The following is a 20548-nucleotide window of genomic DNA, read 5'->3' as shown; positions in this document are numbered from 1 at the left end:
GGATACCTGATCAAAATGTGGGTTATTCAATTTTATGTCACACCTACTGGAACAAAATCTCAAGAAATGGCACTTTTTAATCTTTATTTTCAACAAACTTCACAGGTGATTATTATACTTAAAAAAACAACAACAACCTTGAGAGCCACTGGAATTAGAAAAATAGAGATATCAGGTGGGAATTTGATTAAAATAAATAGATACACTGGTACAATGTGAATATGTCTTTTTTGTTGTTGTTGTTAATCCTCACCTGATGATATTTGTCCATTGATATTTTAGAGAGAGTGGAAGAGAGAGGGAAAGAGTGAGGAACATTGATGTGAGAGAAACATATCCATGGGCCCGAACCAGGGAGGATCCTGCAACCCTTGACCAGAATTGAACCTGGGACCCTTTGGTCCACAAGCCGAATCTCTATCCACTGAGTCAAACCGGCTATGGCCAATGTGAATATATCTTCAATAAAGATGACTCAAATTATGAAATGCTAAATAGCAAATTTTCTTATGAATATCAGTGAAACAATCTAATTCTGCTAACTAATTTTTATTGTACAAAAAACAGACAGCCCATGTGGTTGAAAGATAATTGTAATCAAAATTACAGTAAAAAATAGTTTGGTCCATATTTTGTTTAAGAAAAATTTTCTCTAATATGAATCTACTATTTTGTAAAGAAGAACCATCAAGGGAAGATAATCTAATTTTTCTTTGCTTATTGAAGATTTTCTATTTTCTCAAGGCCATAATTGTGATCATTATTTTACATTTTACAGTGATGGTAACAGTAGGTGTAAATATGATAGAAAATTGGGCTAAATATGTATTGATGTCGATTGTATTCTCAGAGAGCAAATGGCCTGAGGAAGGTAAGAGCAGGTGCTGAAAGTGTTGAATGAATTGGAGTGTGGATTTCCATAACCACAAAGAGTGTGAGGCTGGAACAAGCTTATTTCAAGATGTCCAAGCCCAAACGCTGTCTAGTCATAAACTAAGTTAAAGAAAATAAGATGAAAGCAAAGAGCATCATGGCCATGAGCAACTGAACACAATTTTGCACTATTTTGGAATATAAATAGATTATTCTTCACCCTCAGTTTGTTGTTTCTAACAACTACCCAGTACTTTTATGTACTGTACCAACTAGCAATTTCCTAAAAATGACTCAAAACATGAACTTCACCTTGTATGTGTGTGTGTGTGTGTGTGTGTGTGTGTGTGTGTGTGTGTGTTAGTCAAATTCTTGATATTTCTTGGAAAGAGAACACTGGTTAATTTAAGGTGCCAATGAATTAATTGGGCTTTAGATTATGCACTTTTTTTGCTCACATTTTGCTGCCAATTATTGAGAATACCTACTCTAAGATAAGGGATGTGTTATTTTACTATAGTAAAGAGAAGAGGACTCAGGAATGAATAAAGGATAATAGAAGGAGGAGTTATCATCACTAAATGGAAAGAATACAAATTTGTGGCCATCAAATTCTTTTTTGTTTTTTCAAAATAACATATATTTCATTATATTTCCTTATTATAAAGACTATTCTTTTTAAATATATTTTTATTGAGTTCAGAGAGGGAGAGGAGGAGGAGGAGAAGGAGAGAGCGAGAGAAAGAGAGAGAGAGAGAGAGAAAGAGAGAGAGAGAGAGAGAGAGAGAGAGAGAGAGAGATCAAAACATCAAATGATAAGAGGAAATCATTGATTGGCTGCCTCCTGCATTCACCCTAATGGGGATCAAGCCTGCAACCTGGGTATGTGCCCTGACCAGGAATTGAACTGTGACCTCCTGGTTCATAGATCGAAGCTCAATTACTGAGCCATACTAGCCAGGCAACACCATTCTTTTTGTAAAAAAAAAAAAAAAAAAAAAAAAAAAAAGTCTGAAAATATGGAAAAGATTACTCTTTAATAATTATAATAAGCCTCCTAAGCCTATATTGAAAATAAGTATCGTAAACCTTAGCAAATATATTTTCAAAGTCTTTCTATGAGCACACAAGCATATATACTAGTATTTAATAGTTGTTTTATTTTTATTATTTACAAAAATGGGATCAGACTTTAGTTTGCTAACAAATAACTGATATTCAACCACTTTCACCTATAAAAACAACTGTTTCATATAGTCCAATCTATATATTCTATTTTTCAATGTCTATTTTTCCCTTAAAAATATATCATGATTATCTTTCCATAATAAATTACAATAACTTCTGCATAGTTAGTTTTCCATTATATGGAAAATTATTAACTAATCCTCTTTATTATACATTTAAATTTTAATTTTTTTCCTATTACTAATAGTGCTTCAAAAAATTCTTATAGCTAAATCTATCCTGCATATTTAAACCTCCCCCTTCCTAGGGACACATTCTCATAAGTACAATTCTTGGATGAAAGACATGTACTACAAATGCATTCTTTTAGCCTACTATTGCTCTACAAATGTTCTGTGATGTTTTGTGCTGCATCTACGCACAAAAATGGGTTTTTGTTATTCACTACTTTTACTAGCTACTAACGTTAAATGTAGTAATACAATGTTTAGGGAAAAAAGCTTTGAAAATGACTTTTTTTAGCTGGTTGTGTGTGTGTGTGTGTGTGTGTGTGTGTGTGTGTGTGCCCGCGCAATCACACGCGCGCGTGTTTACTGGTATATGCCCTAAATGTGCTGATGCCATTTTCTTTTTATCCTCTTAGATCAAAACTATTAACCATATGATATTTAGAAACTATAAATGAGGTCTGTGCTAACTAGTTGAAACCTCTCATTCTTAAAGTGAACACCTCAAGTGAAACAGGGATTGAGTAAGAAGGATTTAAATAAAATTTCTGGCTTCTTTTCCACATGGGGCCTGTAGAAACCTTGTTTATAACTGCCTTCTCATTTTTCAGCATCCATATTTCAGTTGTCCATCATAAGTGTCAACTAAACCTTCAGGACTCTTTCCTCACCTATCCTTGACTGTTTAGTCAGAAAGCAAAGATAACAAAACTTGCAAAATCAACTTGCGTCACAGCCCAGAGCCAGGCTTCATGTTGAAGGACTGTGGAATTACAAAATGTTGTTACTGGCTGTGTTGAAAATAATCATTGGGTAATTCTAGTCATAGATCTTTTCATGGCTCAAAAAAGCTGGGGCAGCAATTTTATGACTGATTAGAATTGAAGATAAATATCAAAGAATGCAGTGTCTTCCCAAAGCTTTGCAAGGTTAGATTGGATCTTATCTGACACTCCTGATAGTGAGCCAGAACTGGAAATGTCTGACAGGTTGGAGGCTAGATATCTATTCTAGCAACTCTCTGATCTGTTCTAGAACTTGCTTTGCAGTTTCTCCAGGCTTAATGACTTAACTTTCAATGCCCTAAGATTACGTGCATGCCTCTTTATGCTCTCATGGAGTCACTTTCTGTGTGTGTCTGCCCCCTCTACGCTATGGGAAACATGAGGGGGAGGACCACAATGTGTTCAAGCGTCTCCATGCAGACCAGGGGTGAAACTATGGAAGCCCTGATGAATGGTTAAATAAAGCAATACTAATTTTTTTTAAAAAAAAATTACAATTCTCTTTCAATTTTTGTCAAAGATTGGGTCCATGTGAATTGTGAACCAAAAGTAGGAATATTGGAGACCCCAATAGAAAATAAAAATATAATTTTGTTAATTCAATCATTTTATATCATAGATGATATTTAAAATAAGCATGAAGGGCAACATTGAATGAGTAAGAAGGTGTCACTTCGTGACAAAAGACAAATTATTAGAAGGCAGAAAGTTGGGGGAAGGAAAGGAATGGAAAGGATTGGAAGAAAAATACAGGAAACCAGCTCCCTTTTTTCCCACCATATATTATTGTCATTTGTTATATAAGATAAGTGAGCCATTTACTTCTGACTCATAGACTGTATCTTAGAGAAGCTCAGTTTAGATTTTAGCTCCCTTGATGATCAGTTACTGTGTGAAGTGCAGAAAAGTCAATATCCAAGTACCTGGCTCCGCTGGGCCATGGGTACTTAGAGAATCAGAGTTAGAACTCAAAGGGTCTCAGTGGTCGGCAAACTCATTAGTCAACAGAGCCAAATATCAACAGTACAACGATTGACATTTCTTTTGAGAGGCAAATTTTTTAAACTTAAACTATATAGGTAGGTACATTGTTATTAACTTAATTAGGCTACTCCTAAGGCTTAGGAAGAGTCACACTCAAGGGGCCAAAGAGCCGCATGTGGCTCGCGAGCCGCAGTTTGCCAACCACTGGTCTAGGTGATTCCTTCAAAACGTAGGTGTGACCACACGTTCCCCATCAAAAGTCTAGAGACGAATGGGAATGCCAAGGTTACCATCAAGAAGTTTATGCTCATGGTGCAAAGGCACACTGGCTTTTACACCGTTGTCTCCAGTACTCCAATTTCCTGACTCCAGGCCTTTGAACTTGCTATCTCCTCTGGCTACAATGTCTGCATATCCTCATGCATCTAGCTCTCTCCTATCAGCAGCACAAATGTCGCATTCTTAGAGTGGTCTTTCCCAATCATTCTCTCTAATATTAAACTGCTGCCATCCCCCGAGACCCTTTTTCTTAATGGCCATGCTCTTGTTTTATTTTCTTCATACTGTTCACCAGTATATGCTATTTGTATAAGTGTTTCCTACCTGTCATTCCCCAATAAAATATAAGTTTTAGGGCAATGGGGACTTTGTCTTGGTCTTCATTGAGGAAAGATAGTGCTTGGTAGATACCCAATATATATTTATTGAATGACTGAATGAATGAGTATAGAACCTTAGGTTAGTCTTTTTGTTTGTTGGTTAGTTTGTTTTTTTGCCAAAAGGAGGACAACTCATTACATTAGGCTTGCTTATTCTAAGTACTTTATCAATTAAATGAATTTTGTTTAAACAAGGTAAGACAGGCCCTGTGGAATAAGCAAACTCTTCTTTTTAGGAATTCAAGAAATAGGACATTGCAAAAGGGTGACACTTTCTGGCCCTGGACACATTTCTGGATTAGGGTAATGAGAAGAAAGCTGTCATTGGAACAAGAGCAAATGTCCTATCTGGGATGTAGGCAACACTAATTATATCCCAGGTACAAGAAAGAGATGCAGTTGAAATGGCAAACTGTATGGATGGAGGACCTACAAGAGTCCCAGAAGCCATCAGAGCCCTAAACCAGTCATAATTCCATCTCAGCTTCACAGGCTTATAGAGGAAATGTCTACATAAAAGCAGCTTTTACACAAAAACACAAAGAATCTGTGTTTCTAGATTCTGAGTAATGTTTTGTTAAAATCTGAGTGGTTTAATGTCAAGACAGAGAAGCATAATGAGATTAATAGCTGAAAATCGGTGGGGGGAGGCATAACACTAGAGCATGAAGCTGAGTCATGTTTAGCGAGGGGTAACAGGGACAAGAGGATTTATGAGCATTCCCAAGTTCCCGAGACTGACATTCCTCTCAAAAATTTCTTAGTTTTCTCTCCTTTCTCAACAATGTAATTATTAAAAACAATTAAATGTCCTAATCCCAGGTTTGTTTATATTCTAAACTTTGTTCACAGAAAACTCCTTTTCACATCAATAGATGTTACTCACCAAAGGCCTGACTAATGAAAGGGGAGCCGTGGCATCAGATGAGAGAGAAGGTTGTTCTGTGATTAGGGCACAGATGATCATTCACTCTCCTGGCTGCATATTATTTACTTTGGCCGTATTGAGAATAACCTGATATATGACAAGATTTATGAAACTTGGATAAAACTTTCAAAGCATACCCATGAGTGTTGCTGGCCAGATGGAATCTCTCAGTAGAGTCTGCATGGAAACAAAGCCACACGTTTCCACAGTGCAACCAAAGAGTCCTGGTAAATTTTTGCTGTAAGTACAAGCTTTCCTCATGTAAACCTCCTTGTAACTTCACTTTTGTTGATACTTCATATTAGCTGTTTACCCTGGATGGTATGACTATATAGACCAAAACAGTGGCTCTGCTTACACCCCCATATATGTATGTGTATAAACCAGCCGTGGGCAAACTATGGCCCGCGGGCCAGATCCAGCCCGTTTGAAATGAATAAAACTAAAAAAAAAAAAGACCGTACCCTTTTATGTAATGATGTTTACTTTGAATTTATATTCGTTCACACAAACACTCCATCCATGCTTTTGTTCCGGCCCTCCGGTCCAGTTTAAGAACCCATTGTGGCCCTCGAGTCAAAAAGTTTGCCCACCCCTGGATAAACAGATATACATATATGCATATATATTTATGAATATATACATATGTACATAATAAATACAAAGTAAAGTTGGCAAGTAAAAATTTGGTCCTGCTAGCTCTTGGCATATATAAATAATCAAAGTTTGGCTTTTAAAATTAAATTGGTTCTTATACTAAATTCAGAGAGTTGATTCTGTCTTTGAAACATTTTGTACAATACACCCTTTAGTGTTTAAATTCTGAGTTTCTTTCAACCTACTTTTATATACATCTATGTTCTTGTGTTATGTGTTGTTACTGTGGGGATTGAGCTAATTTTCAATTCGTGGCGATGTATAGTCTCATGTCCATGTATATATGTATCAGTTGCTTGAGAACAGACACCATGTCTTTTCTAGATCACATATTATTTTGATAGTTTTTAGTGTGTCTTTTAAGAAAACATAGGATGTTAGTATAGTAGTGACACTTTTCTTTGTAACTGCTTCTATATTTTATTTAACAATGAAGTAATAGATCACTACTGTTCCCATTATCCATGACACATAGTGTGAATATGCCATTCTTATTATAAATGGAAAGTTATCATTCACTGTGACATCTTGTTCTCATTCATACCAATCAATACTCATTGCAGGGGGGAGTTAAGTTAATCATAAGTTTTTTACTAATTATCTATTTATTGGTGGTGTTATGTCAGTTTTTTAAAGCTCATGTTTTGAAAACCAAGATAAAAAGCTGGTAATTGGAATTTATAAGTCTGAGTAAAAATTCCAAAATCATTTAAATTCCTTATTCCATAATGTCTTTCCTGACTGAATAGAGAAGTTCTTTTAAATTCATGAAACAAATCAATTATTTGATGAAATGCTCAGCTCAAATTTTTAACATTACTCTTGTCATCAACCCTGATGTTCACCCTGTATGTAAAAATAATACACAATCACTAAGTGTGTAAATCTAGATTTAATAATTTTCTCCTTTGCCTGTGTTCTATCTAACCTGGATTCATGTGAAGGTTATCTGAGGGGAGAGAATTAATATTAACCTAGCATCTATCTTGTGCCATGGGTTATTTAGGAAGTTATGTACTGCTTCTCTCCTTTAGTCCTCCCCACAGATCTTATCCCCTTTTCATATGATAAAATCAAGTCTTAGAAAAGTTACGTAATTTGCCTAAAGTCATGCATCTAGAAGGTGGCATAACCAGAATTCAAATCTCTAATTAAGAAAAATCAACCAACCTTAAAATATTAGATTGTAAAAACTGTATAAGGTGACTTCCACAAGTCTCTTTACAACATCGAGTAATCATAAACTAAAGACAACGCTTTTTGTGCATTCTTTACTGACCTTAGCACTTTTCCATTTGCCATGAGTTTTGGTAAAATTAATCAACAAAGTGTTGAACCAGGCAGGACATCCAGGCCAGAGAAGCTCCTCCAAGTCTAAGACATAACACTCCAGCTGAAATGAGAGCCATCGCAGAGATGCTCTACTAGTGCCACAGAACCACAGAGACTGATGGAGGAGGCAGAGGGGGCCTGAGGAGGAGCAAATGGGAGGCTTTGGAGCCAGTCTTCTTATTAGAGACCAGCCATGGTCCTCACTAAGATGTTGGACTGTAAAACTGGCCACCTCAAGGCATGGCCTCCATCAAACAGGTTCCTTTGTGGTGGGGAAGCAGTTTCAGATCGTGGTGGTTAGGGATGATGTCTCTGGAGTCAGGCTGCTTGGGTCAGAATTTTAATGGGTCACTTACTCTCTGTGTGACCTTTGCACATAATTTTAATGAGTGTCTCAGTTTCCTCATCTGTGAAATGGAATGGCAGCAATGAAATAAAGCAATTTGTATGATGAAATATGAAGTGTGACACATCAAAAAATCCCACAACTGATTCATATTCTTGTTCTTCAAAAGCCTTCCATTGTCTCCAAGAGCAGCCCATTTGCTTCTTTTCTGATGGTAAGTTAATCTTTGAAGGACAAAAATAAATAAATAAATAAACCTCTCTCCTTCTCCAGGGACCTATACCTCAGGAGGCTATTCTTTCTTAGCCAAGGCTACCTACTACACCTTTAAAAGAAAATAAGCAGTAATCAGTTAGATTTGTATCAGGAGCTGGTTTTATTAGTTGCATCAGTGTATTTACTTTTTAATTCTAGCCTCAGTGATACATCAAAAATGGCATATATATATAAAACTTTGACAAAACAGAACTTAAATTTTACCTCCGGAAAGCTAAGCAAGTTTCTGACAATCAAGGCAACCTGTGTTACCATAAACCATTCTCATGGAAACTAGAATAAAAATAAAGTAATTCAAAAAGCTCAACAAAAATAGAACAACAGGCACTCATGTATAACACACACACACACACACACACACACACACGTATTAGGAGAATCTGTGACACAACCTAAATTTTTCTAATAGGATTAAAATATTACTGTTGTTGGCATTTGGGTATTATTTGATGTGAAAAGAAAAGATTCAAGAATTTGGTTTGAAAAATTCCCAGGTGTTAAGGTGCTGGTTCAGTCAAGGTTGCCCTAGACACCTGGTCTTTGGGTATCATCATCAACGTGACCTTTACAGAGGTAGCCTGAATAAGTTATCACTACAAAACTCTTGGAACTCGAAGTGCCACATCAGTACATATTGCGGCTTGCATTTTTTAATAACAAATCTTTTTCAAGAAATGAGCAGCTTCTAAAGATATTAGATGGATGGTTTATAAATAGGAAGTAGGTATACTTGCAATTCACTGGTTTCTGAAAAGTTGTAAATGCTACCTGAATATTTTTGTAGCAGAAATGTTCATTGAAACATTCACTAAATAACAGAAAAGTGGCAGGCCTATAAATAACAGTGCTACTTCAGGAACACAGAAGCTTATTTTTAGAACATGTGATGGTATGGCTTTTGTTTCCTTCCCATAGGAACACTAATAAAAATAAAAACCCCCTTCAGAACACCCTACCATCACTTACAGTGTTATCTCTTCATGTGTTGCCAAACCAGCAATCAGCGCAGATGCCTCCACCTTGGTGTGAGCCATCCCAGCATGGCTGCCATTCCGTGCTTCTTCCTACCACTTAAGAAAAGACCAGCTGTCTACATACGGCTGTTTTTATCAGCTATGAAAAATAATTTGCTGTATTAACTCCATCAATTTGATAGAGCCAGCAAGGCTTGCAAGGCATAATGGCTTAATTTTTCATTCTAATAATAACTGCCTGCCAGTTGAAATGAATAGGATCAAAAACAAACATTTCTATTCTATAATGTGATCCACGACAGATGTACTGCTTAGGAGGTCCTGGGCCTGGAACCCTTGGCCCTTTTTCTAATTCACCCCATGGCAGCAAAAGCATGAACTCCAGGGGAAGGGTCTGACAGTAAAAACGGACCAGGGAACATGACCCAGCTCTCCTCTACACTTAAACCCACAGTTGGCTGTGGGCCGGGTTCGGATAAGGCCTGTTTTTAGATCTTTACATAGTGCGGGGTGGTTGTTTCTCAATCACCATCTTCAGCTTTGTACAGCTTCCCGGCAAATTCTCATCTATTTCTTTACCTCCCCCCGCCCTCCACCCCTTCAACCACTGTATGCATAAAAACTGAATAATTTGATTTTCACTAGTTTGTATAGATTTTTTTGGTTGACAGCTTCAAACTGTTTCTTTTTAAATGCCAGAACAAATCTTGAGACATTTTAAGTAAAAATAAGGTCATGCAAATTTGTGCCAACAAGCTACTCAGGCTTTATGTAATTATTGATTTATCTACTTAATACAGCTGAGTATCAGCAAATTGTCTTTTATTTTTTGTAAGGAAGATCACTTTCTGGAAGAAAAATTTTGTAAATTCAAGTGCAAATTTCCTATTTTTGAAATGCAGTGGATTTACTTTCATCAATAAGTCAACATTTTCCTTTCTGATCTTTCCGAAATGTATCTTTCTTTGCAAATCCAAGAGATGCAGCCCAGCTGGCATAGATAGCCCAGGGGTCGAGCGTTGACCTATGAACCAGGAGGTCACAGTTCAATTCCCGATCAGGGTACATGCCTGGGTTGCAGGCTCGATCCCCAGTAGAGGGCATGGAGGAGACAACCAACCAATGATTCCCTCTTATCACTAATGTTTCCATCTCTCTCTCCCTCTCCCTTCCTCTCTGAAAATAATAAAAATATATATATTTTTAAATTTAAAACATTTTTAATTCTCTTATCCTTCTTGAAAACATTACCCAATAATTTTTGTTGTCTATTTTGTATGCTTTACTATATTTTTCAAGTTGTTTAGTTCATTGTCTTAACCACTGAGCCATGACTACATGTGTCAAAGTTTTCAAAAGACAATATCCTTTACTTCTAAAATTAGAGGGACACCTACATATATAACTTTTAAAATTCATTTCAAATTGTTTCATAATTTAATGTTATGAATGTGGACACTTACAAAAAAAATCTCACCATTACTGATGAGTAAACTAGTGAAACTCCACCAAAGAGTACTGAAGTAGGAAGAGAATGAAGAATCATGTTTAGGCCACCTGTTTTAAAACATCCATATCACAGTAGAGGCAATATATTTTTTTATAATTTGAAAACTTTATACTTCTCTTCATCTAAATATTAACCTCTACTTTGCCATCTATAATAATATCACAGAAAATATTGCCTAAGTGTTACAAATACTGTCTTCTACGCTATTTGTTTTAAACGTGATTTTCAAAATAATTTCAAACACAGAAAAATTATAGGAAAAGCATAAAGAACCTTTGCATATTCTTACCCAGATTCACCAAGTTTTAACGTTTTGTCATATTGCTTTATCATTCTCTCTGTAGATACTTTATATTTTTCTAAACTATATAGGAATAATTGCACATATTGTATAAGTTAACACCTAATACAGTGTTTATTTCCTAAAAACAAGTTTTTGAATCCAGAAAATTTAACACTGATTAACGTTATCTAATATATAGCCCATATTTCAATTTCTTCATTGTTTCAATAATTTCCTTCATAAAAATCTTATGCTGTTCAGGATACAATCAGAATCTCTTTGGGATCTTTTAATCTAAAACAGTCAAATCGATGTCTTTGTGTTTCATTCCTTTAGCATAAAAAATATTGAAAAACTATGGAACCATTGTTTTATACAAAATCGCTTTATTTTAGTTTTTCGGTTGTTTCCTCATTATGGTCAGGTTACGCATTTTGCCTGGAATATTACATAAGCAATATTTCCATCCAGATTATTATATGAGGAGGAATACGATGTCTCTGTGCTCTTTATTAATGATGTCAATTTTGATTCCTTGATGAAGGCACTTCTGCAGCAAACATCCCTATTACAAGAGTTTGAGATTTGTCTGCATTTCTTTGTTTTAAAGACTAGAGGTATGTAGTCAAAATATTGTAATCAAAAGTCACTTGCATTAGCTATTTTTCCCCTTAGGTGTATCTTTTTGTTTGTTTGTTTTAAATAAGTTGAATTCTTTTACTTCACCTTGCATTCAATTTTAGGATCTTACTCCTACCTTGTTAGTTTTATTTAGTTTGTTTTTGCTTTTTTTTCTTAAAATACAGAATATTTACTTGATTCCAAAAGTCAAATTTTAAAATATACATATATATCTACTTATATACATATACATATGTATGTATATTTATATTATATATATTTCTCTGAATATATATATAATTTTATATATATTTGTGTAATATATAATGTAAATAATTTCTCTGATTATTTAATTAATAAAAAATTATATATATATATATATATTTCAGAGAAAATTATTCTCTCCTCTATAATTTCCTACACAATAAAACAGTTCCATAAGTTTCTGCTTTATCTTTTCCTTTGTTTCTTTTCACAAAAATAAGCATGTTCACTTATCTCTCCTTCATTCTTACATGAAGAGTAGCATGTTATAGGAATTCTTTTTGTACTTTGCTTTTCTCCCCTTAACAATAGAGATAGGAAATCTGTCTCTATCAATTCAAAGAGATCTTCCTCATTCTTCTTTGAATCATATTTGGCTGTGTGTGTATGTGTGTGTGTGTGTGTGTGTGTGTGTGTGTGTGTGTGTGTGTGTACCATAGTTTATTCAACCAATCTTCTTTGCTTGGGCAATTAAGAATTGACAGTAGTTTGTGATCGCAATTTATGCTTGTTAGAGTTGTGTCTTCAGGCTAAATTCCTAGAAGTAGAGTTTCTGGGTCAAGTGCATTTGTGGCTTTGTTAGATACAGTCAGATTTTCCTCCAAAAGGGTTGCCCCATTTTACTTTGCTACTGGCAATGAATGAGAAAAACTGTTTCCAATATCTTGACCAACAGGATATTGTCAACCTTTTGAATTTTACCAGAGAGATATTCTGACTGCTGTAGTTTTAAATTTGTATTTTTATGAATGAAGTTGAACATCTTTTAATAGATTTCAGGGCCATTTTTAATATCTTTTAAAACAATACCTGTTTAGATGCTTTGCTCATTTTTAATCTTAGTCTTTTTTATTTCAATCTTAAAAAGTTATTTGTTTTGCAAATATTAGTCTTTAACTGGGATATGTCTTTAAAATATTATTCTGAATGTGCTATTTGTCTTTAGATAAATGCATGCAAATGCTTTAATTTTTTAGGTAGTAAATGTATAAATCTTTCATTGCTTCTGTATTTTGAATCATAGTTCTAAAGATTTCTGATTAGCATGGGTATCATTGCTTTATTCTCATATTTGTACAATTTCATTTTTACATTTAACTAATCCATTTGGAGTTTATTATTTTGTATAGTGTAAGGTATGGGGATTTTAAAAATTATTTTTTTTTACTATCCAGCCAATTGTTCCAACATCATTTATCAAAAGATCCCAAATTCCCATATGAACTTGAGTCTATTTCTGGATGTCTTCTGTCTACTCAAGTACCAGTACCACACTATTTTAATTATAGAGGCTTTATAGTACATTATAATACTTGTCAGGGTAGCACTACCCATACCCCCAAATCTCCTCTTTTTAGTATTTTCCATAATAATCTTGCATGTTCATTTTTTCATAATAGCTTCTGTATCAATTCTCTAGCTTTAGAGATAAAGCTTGTTGGTTTGGGAACACATTAAATTCATAAACTAGGGAAAAGTAACACCTTGTTGATGTTGAGATATCCTTTCCATGTGTTCAAGTGTAGTTTTTGTTTTTGTGATTTATAGATATTTTCATGTTTTTTTACATTATCTTTTTAAATTTATACTTTATAATTTTTATTATCGTCAATATAATGTTTTTTTCTCTTCCACTATAGCATCTTTTTATTGTTACGATGTATGAAGACTAATCGTTTTTGCATATAAATATTAGAGCCTGCTACAGCGATGAATTATTTTATTGTTTCAATTAGTTTTCTCACTGATTATTTAGGGTTTTCCAATGGTTTTCCATTTCATCTACAAAGATTTTCACTCTATCAATCTGTATGCCTCTAATAGTTTTCTATTATTTAAGTACAACTGCTAATAACTAGGAAAATATAAAATGTAGTGCACTAGTGGACTTACTGACTTCTTCCTGATCTCAACATGAATTCTTTTCTATTAAGTAACATGCTAGCTTTATAATTGAATCATTTTATCATTGGTTATCCATTCTTATATTTTCAAGGATTTTTATTAATAATTGATGTTAAAATTTGTTAAGGTTTTTCTCAGTATCTATGAAGACAAATAATTTTTCTACCTCATTATCAAATCTCTTATTCCTTGCATTCTTGATATAAATAACATTTGGTCATTATCTAATACTAGATGCCCAGTGCACAAAATTCATGCACGGGTAGGGTCCCTAGGCCTGGCCTGTGATCAGGGCCAATCCGGGCCTTCCTTTCCTGGCTACCGGCTGCTGGCCGGGGCCTTCCTTTGTTCCACCCGCCTGGTGGTCAGTTCCCATTATAGCAAGCAATCGAACTCCCGGTCTCCTGGTCAAACTCCCAAGGGGATACTGCACATTAGCCTTTTATATATAGATTTTCCTGGATAATTTTCTATTTACTGATACTATATTTAGATTTTGTATCAATTTTTATAAGTGATTTGGGTTTGTAATATTTTTTCTATCAATATGAGATCTAAATATCAATGTTATACTAGCTGTATAAAAAGATTTTCAATGTGTCCTTCATTTTTTATGCTCTAAAACATTTTATATAGCACTGGAACTAGCTAATCACTAAGAGCTTCGCAAAAGTTATGAGATATTTGGGCAAAGTCTTTTTTGTGGAATAATCCCTCCTTTTAAAAATATCTTTATGGGTTAATCTTAGTAAACTCTATTTTTCTTGGAAACCATATACTTCATCTAGTTTTTCAAATTTACTTGCATTGAGGTATGCAAAGTGATTTCCTAATACTCTTTAATAGTTCCTCTGAATCAATAGTTATTTGTTCCTTGTCATTTCTTGTTTTGAATATTTATGATTTTCCCCCCTATTTCTTGCTTAAATAGTGCCTATGTGTTTTGTTGACTTTTTTCAAAGAAACACAGCTTTGGTTTATTAAATTGACCTACTGTTTCTTATGTTTTATCTCATTAATTGCTGTTGTTATCTTTATTGATTCTTTCTTTGTGCTTCTTTTTTGTTTACTTTGGTTTTAATTCTCTAGGTTTTTGAGTTGGAAATGGAACTTATTTATTTGTATTCTTTTATTTATATTGATATAGATGTTTAAAAGTATGAATAGTTTTCTGATTGCTACTTTAAATGAATAACATAAATTTAAGTATATAGAATTTCATTATTTTTTTAAATACTTTAATTTGGTTTGCATTTTCCCTTTAGCTAAGAGTAAAAATATTTTTAAATCTCTAAGTGAAGTGGGCTTTAATTAATATTTTATTTTCAGCTTTATTCTATTGTAATTAGAGAATGTTGCCTTTAATATTTAAATGTTCAATAATTTATAGAATTTTCTGAGTAATCTGTTATATGATCATTTTTTGTGGAAATCCTATGTATACTTGCAAAAAAGATATATTCTCTATTATCAGGGTGTAGTGTTTGCTATATTCCATAAGATCTTACTATTGATTATCTTGTTTATTTCTATTGTATAGCCTTAATTGTTAATCCAGTTGACCTGTTTTACACTAAGGATGGAGTGTCAGAATATCCTATTATCAGTGTATTTATTTTTATTTGACTCAGAGATATGCATAACTGTTAGATGTACATTATAAAGTCAGCTTTTAGAATTACAAAGAGTCTTGTTTGATGCTTTTTGGTCTGAAATCTCCTTATCTGATGTCAGGATTATAAACCCTGCTTTCGTTTTTTTCTTGAAGTATAATTGACATCCGTTATATAAGTTTCAGGTGTACAACATAATGACTTGATACTTATATATAATGCAGAATGATCACCTCAATAAGTCTAATTAATATCTGTCACCTTACATAGTTACAAAATTATTTTTCTTATGATGACAACTTTTAATATTTTATCTTAGCAACTTTCAAGTGTGCTATACAATATTCTTAACTATAGCTGTCTTGCTGTACATTACATCCCCATGACTTATTTATGTTATAATTGAAAATTTGTACCTTTTAATTCCCTTCACCTATTTCATCTATTCCTCCTCCAAGTCCTGCAACTACCAACCAGTCTTCTTTATAACTGAATTTGTTTTTTGTGGGTTTGTTGTTTTTTTTAGATTCCATACATAATTGAGATCATATGGTATTTTGTTTTTAGCATAATAACCTCAAGGTCCATCCAAGATTTTATTCTTTTTATATGGCTGAATGATAAGTATCTTCTTTATCCATTCATTCATTCATTGATAGACATTTAAGTTGCTTCCATGTCTTTGCTATTGTAAACAATGCTTCAAAGAACACGAAGGTGCCTATATCTTCTGAAATTAGTGTTTTTGTTTACTTCATATAAATACCCTGAGGTGGAATTTCTGATTCATAGGGTAGTTCTATTTTGTAATTTTCTAAAATTATTTAGGGTCAGTGTTTCCTTGTTGATTTTTTTGTCTAGATCTATCCCATGATGTCAGTGGGGTTTTAAAATCATCTACTGTGATTGTATTGCTGACCATCTCTCCCTTAAAGTTCTCCAGAAGTTGTTACATATATATATATATATATATATATATATATATATATATATATATATGCTCCTATATTGGGTGCATACTAGTATATGAAAGGGAAAAAAAAGGAGGCTAAAATAATAATAAATCAATAAAGCAGAAAGATAAAGAAAAAAGGGGGGGAAAGGAAGGAAAAAAGAGTGAAGTGGTGTTCTTCTCAGCAGAATTTAGTGCCTCCTGGAAGCTCCCTTTGGAGCCTAATCTTCTGATGACTGTGGCTGACTTACTTTTCCTGCCAATTCTTGGCTTTCCAAGAGGTACTTATTTGCTAACCACTGTCAGAAACTGCCCTCCTTTGTCTTTCAGACACCTGCTTGAAGCTCCAAGCGACCCACAGTTCGTGTCTGTCTTCAGAGGACTTGGCTGTGCGTGGGAGGGACCGCACTGCGCTCTGAGGCCACTTTGTTATTAGCACCCGGCCTAGGGCTGCGTCCGCAAACTTCCCAGGGTTCCCCGGGCTCCGTCTTCACCCACCTTCACCTGCCAGCCATCTATCAATCTTAACTACTCAAAAGTCTGTTTCTGAAAGGGCTTTAGGTGACCTCAGGAGTATAGACCTCTAGGTCTCCTGTGAGGGGGAGGTGCTGTTCAGATTTCAGGGACAGTGGTGGGTGGGTCTCCCCACCCCAGAGCTACTCCTCTGAGAGGGTCCTAGAATATGTCCCTGGGTGGAAATCCTCATATGCAATCCAGGGGGATCAGCTGGATACCGGGGGTTTCTATAAGCTCTCCCGTGTGTGGGAAGCACCTGCTAGATACCAGAATAGTGGGGTAGACAACCCTCCCCCCAATCCAGTCTCTGATACTCCCTGAGCCTGTCAAACCCGTAGGCTTCGCCTCTGCTGCTGTCTCCTCTGCGAAGGGGGAGATGCAGGGTGTGGCAGGCAGGGCTCCTGAGGGTGTGGTGGGCTCTATCACCTAGGGAGGGGGTTTTTCCTTTCTTGAGCTGTGGCTTCTGGGAGGGCCAAGCGCCTCTCGCAAAAACCATGGCAGTTTCGGTTTGGAGGGGTAGGCCTGAATGCAGGTCTCCCAGCTGCTGCTTTTCCACGTCTCCCCACAATGCCTCCCCCCCCAGCCTCTCCTTAGGCACCTCTAGTCTGCACTGCCCTCCCTCCACCGAAGCCTCAGGTGAGCAGCTGCCAATGAAATCCTGTGCTCTGGTTGTTCTTTTAAAGAACCGAGGCTTTATCTCTGAGGGGCTCCAGTCTGTCAGCACGGGTCTCCCCGCAGCCAGAAGCCCGGCCACCTTCCAGGGCTGGATGTTAGGTGGGCTCTGCTGCCCTGGGCTGTGGAGCCAGCCTGGGTTCCTGGCCTCCATCTGATCTTCTCAGGCAAATAACCCTCCGGTAACCGAGAGACCCCTCTCTACTCTCGGCCTGCCACCGTGGGAGCTGCGTCAGCTCTTCTCATGGCCTTGCCCTTCCTACCAGTCTCCAGGTGTTTTCTGTCTGCCCTTGATATAAGTCTCCTCCTCAGTTGCACCTGGGTTGGAAATTCCTGGAAAATGTTCCCCAATTTCGTTTTAGTTCCAGACTGGCCCTGGGAGGAGGTGCAAAAAGATCTGTCTATTCAGCACCATCTTTTCCCTCTTGCTCTTTTTTAAAATTTTCCCTTTATTTCTTTGGTTATTAAGAAAGTTTTTTTAAATATATTTTATTGATTTTTTACAGAGAAGAAGGGAGAGGGATAGAGAATTAGAAACATCGATGAGAGAAACATTTAGCAGCTGCTTCCTGCACACTCCCCACTGGGGATGTGCCCGCAACCAAGGTACATGCCCTTGACCAGAATCGAACCTGGGACCCTTCAGTCCGCAGGCCGATGCTCTATCCACTGAGCCAAACAAGTTAGGGCAAGAAAGTTTTTTTTATCTTTGTTCTGGTGGTTACATTTGCACTTTTACCTGGTGCAATGCCTTTTGCCCCCCTTAACTATTTTCTAAATGATTTGTTAGTGTTTTTTTAGCCTCACCATTTTTCCATATGGTGGGATTACTGATCTTATTTTACTTTCCTCTTTCTCCATCTTCTTCACATTTTAAAGGTTGTATTTTTGTCTATTTTTGAGAGCATACAGCATTTACATGCTATCATTTTACCATATCCCCACTCTTATTTTATGGTTACATCTAAAATTGCATATTGCAAATACTCACCATTAGTCCTTTTATCTAAGTTACCCAGTCATCTCTTGGTCAGATAAAGATCTACCTCTAGCAGATTACTTATGGAGCATTTATGGATAAATTATTCCCTGAATTCTTACGTGTTGAAACTATGATACTTGAAAGACAGCTTGGTAACATGTAAAGTCCTTGACATAAATTTCCTTTGAGTGTCTTTAATGTACTTCATTGATGTTGTGCTTTGTATGTTACTCTTGAAAATCTAAAACCAGCCTAAGTTTTCAGCTGTTTAAATAATTTGTTCTTTTTCTTAAAGACCCTAAGAATTTTTATGTGTGATTCTTTAAATTTTAACAATTTTACTAGGATAGCTCTTGTCAAATAGGTTTTCCAAGATACATGGTAGGCCCTTATAATAATATGCACATGTCTGTTTTCTTATTTCTGTATTATGTGGGGGGTTATGATTTAATTAATTGTTTTGTTTTTCTTCCTCCAGGATTCAATTATACAAATGTCATTTCTTCTTTTTATGTGTTTCATTTTAAACACTATTTCTCTCACTGATTTCACTTCTTTTTTATTTGTATTCTCTACATAGTTTTCCTGCGATTCTTCAATGTCCCTTATAAAATTTTATTTGCATCTATTCTCCTTTGGTCACTTTGTAATTTATTCTTTATTTTTGAGATTCTGAGATAATTTTGTTTCTTTAATTTCTTTCCTGAATTGGATCAATTCTCACTGCACTTATTGCCATTCTATTATTGTCCAGTTCTTTTTTTAGTATTTGAATTTTTATTATAGATTTGATATGTATTTATTACACTAAGAAATATATATATATATATATATATATATATATATATATATATATATATATCCTAGTGCAAGTTTGAGAATATTTAAATTGGGAGTACTATGCTACAGCACTTCTCTTCTGCTTCATGATTATTAGAGAATAAAATTTTTATCATCTAAAATATTCAAATTCTTATTTTCTGTTTTTCTACTTAAAGTAGGTTTGTAAAAAGTTGGTTTCTATTTCTAGGTAGTGGGATATGGGTCCTCCTTCAAAAGCTCCCTCTTCTGTTAATATAATAAAATGCAACTTATTAACAGATGATTTTGTGTGTGGAGGAATAAGGGAGAAGTTGTCATTCTTAATGTTCTCTGTATTTTCTTCAGGGCTCACAATTTTTCTTTTACTTTCTCTTTCTCTTCACTGCCACTTTTCTCCAGGTCACATTCTTTCGGTATTTATAACCGTATCTCCCAGAAACAGTATGTCTTTGAGGCTTCAGCCTCTATTTCTGCTCACTTTTAAGCCCCTTCTCTGTATGTACATAACGCTGTGACCGATCCCTGCTCAGGTATGTGTTCAGCATTTCACCATTTAGTATTGATCTCTCTCTCTTTCTGAGAATGATTTTTTCTGTGCTCCATCTAAGACAATGACTTTTATCTACTTTTCCCATGAAATAGCCAAAGATCCCTTCCTCCCTTCTCTCTTCAACTATAGACTTGCAGAGGCAAGGGACGTTGGAATTTGGTATGCATTTGTCTACTTATAGGCAATGCACACTTCATAATATCCTCGGTTTCCTAGCACCAATGCTGGAGGCATGGGTCCTGTGTGGCTTTATTTGCATTCCTATTGATCTAATCTGTGTTTTAAGAGGATATGCAGCAGCTACCTTTTTTTTCTCTAAATCAAACTCTTTTGACTTGGATGCTATGTGTAGAGTGTGCTTCTCAATGTGTGATTTGATATAACAAAGGAAATTTTTTACTCTTTTGCTCAATTGACTCTTCTAATACTATTCTTCTCTGGCACATAATCAAATATTTTGAAAGAAGCTTCACGTTGATTTTTTGCATAGTCATCCTGCTCTCAAATTTAAGTTTCCCTTTTGCAATGGAATTGACATTTCCTGACTCAGTTTGCAAAGGAAAATCACCTATTGGCTTGTGTAATGACAGCATATTTCTTCCAAGAAGAGGTCTTAGGAATAATCATAT

The sequence above is a fragment of the Myotis myotis genome, unplaced genomic scaffold (assembly GCF_014108235.1).
Source record: "Myotis myotis isolate mMyoMyo1 unplaced genomic scaffold, mMyoMyo1.p scaffold_m19_p_14, whole genome shotgun sequence".
Taxonomy (NCBI): Eukaryota; Metazoa; Chordata; class Mammalia; order Chiroptera; family Vespertilionidae; genus Myotis; species Myotis myotis.
The sequence above is the reverse complement of the archived record's forward strand: the minus strand, read 5'-3'. Positions refer to the sequence as shown.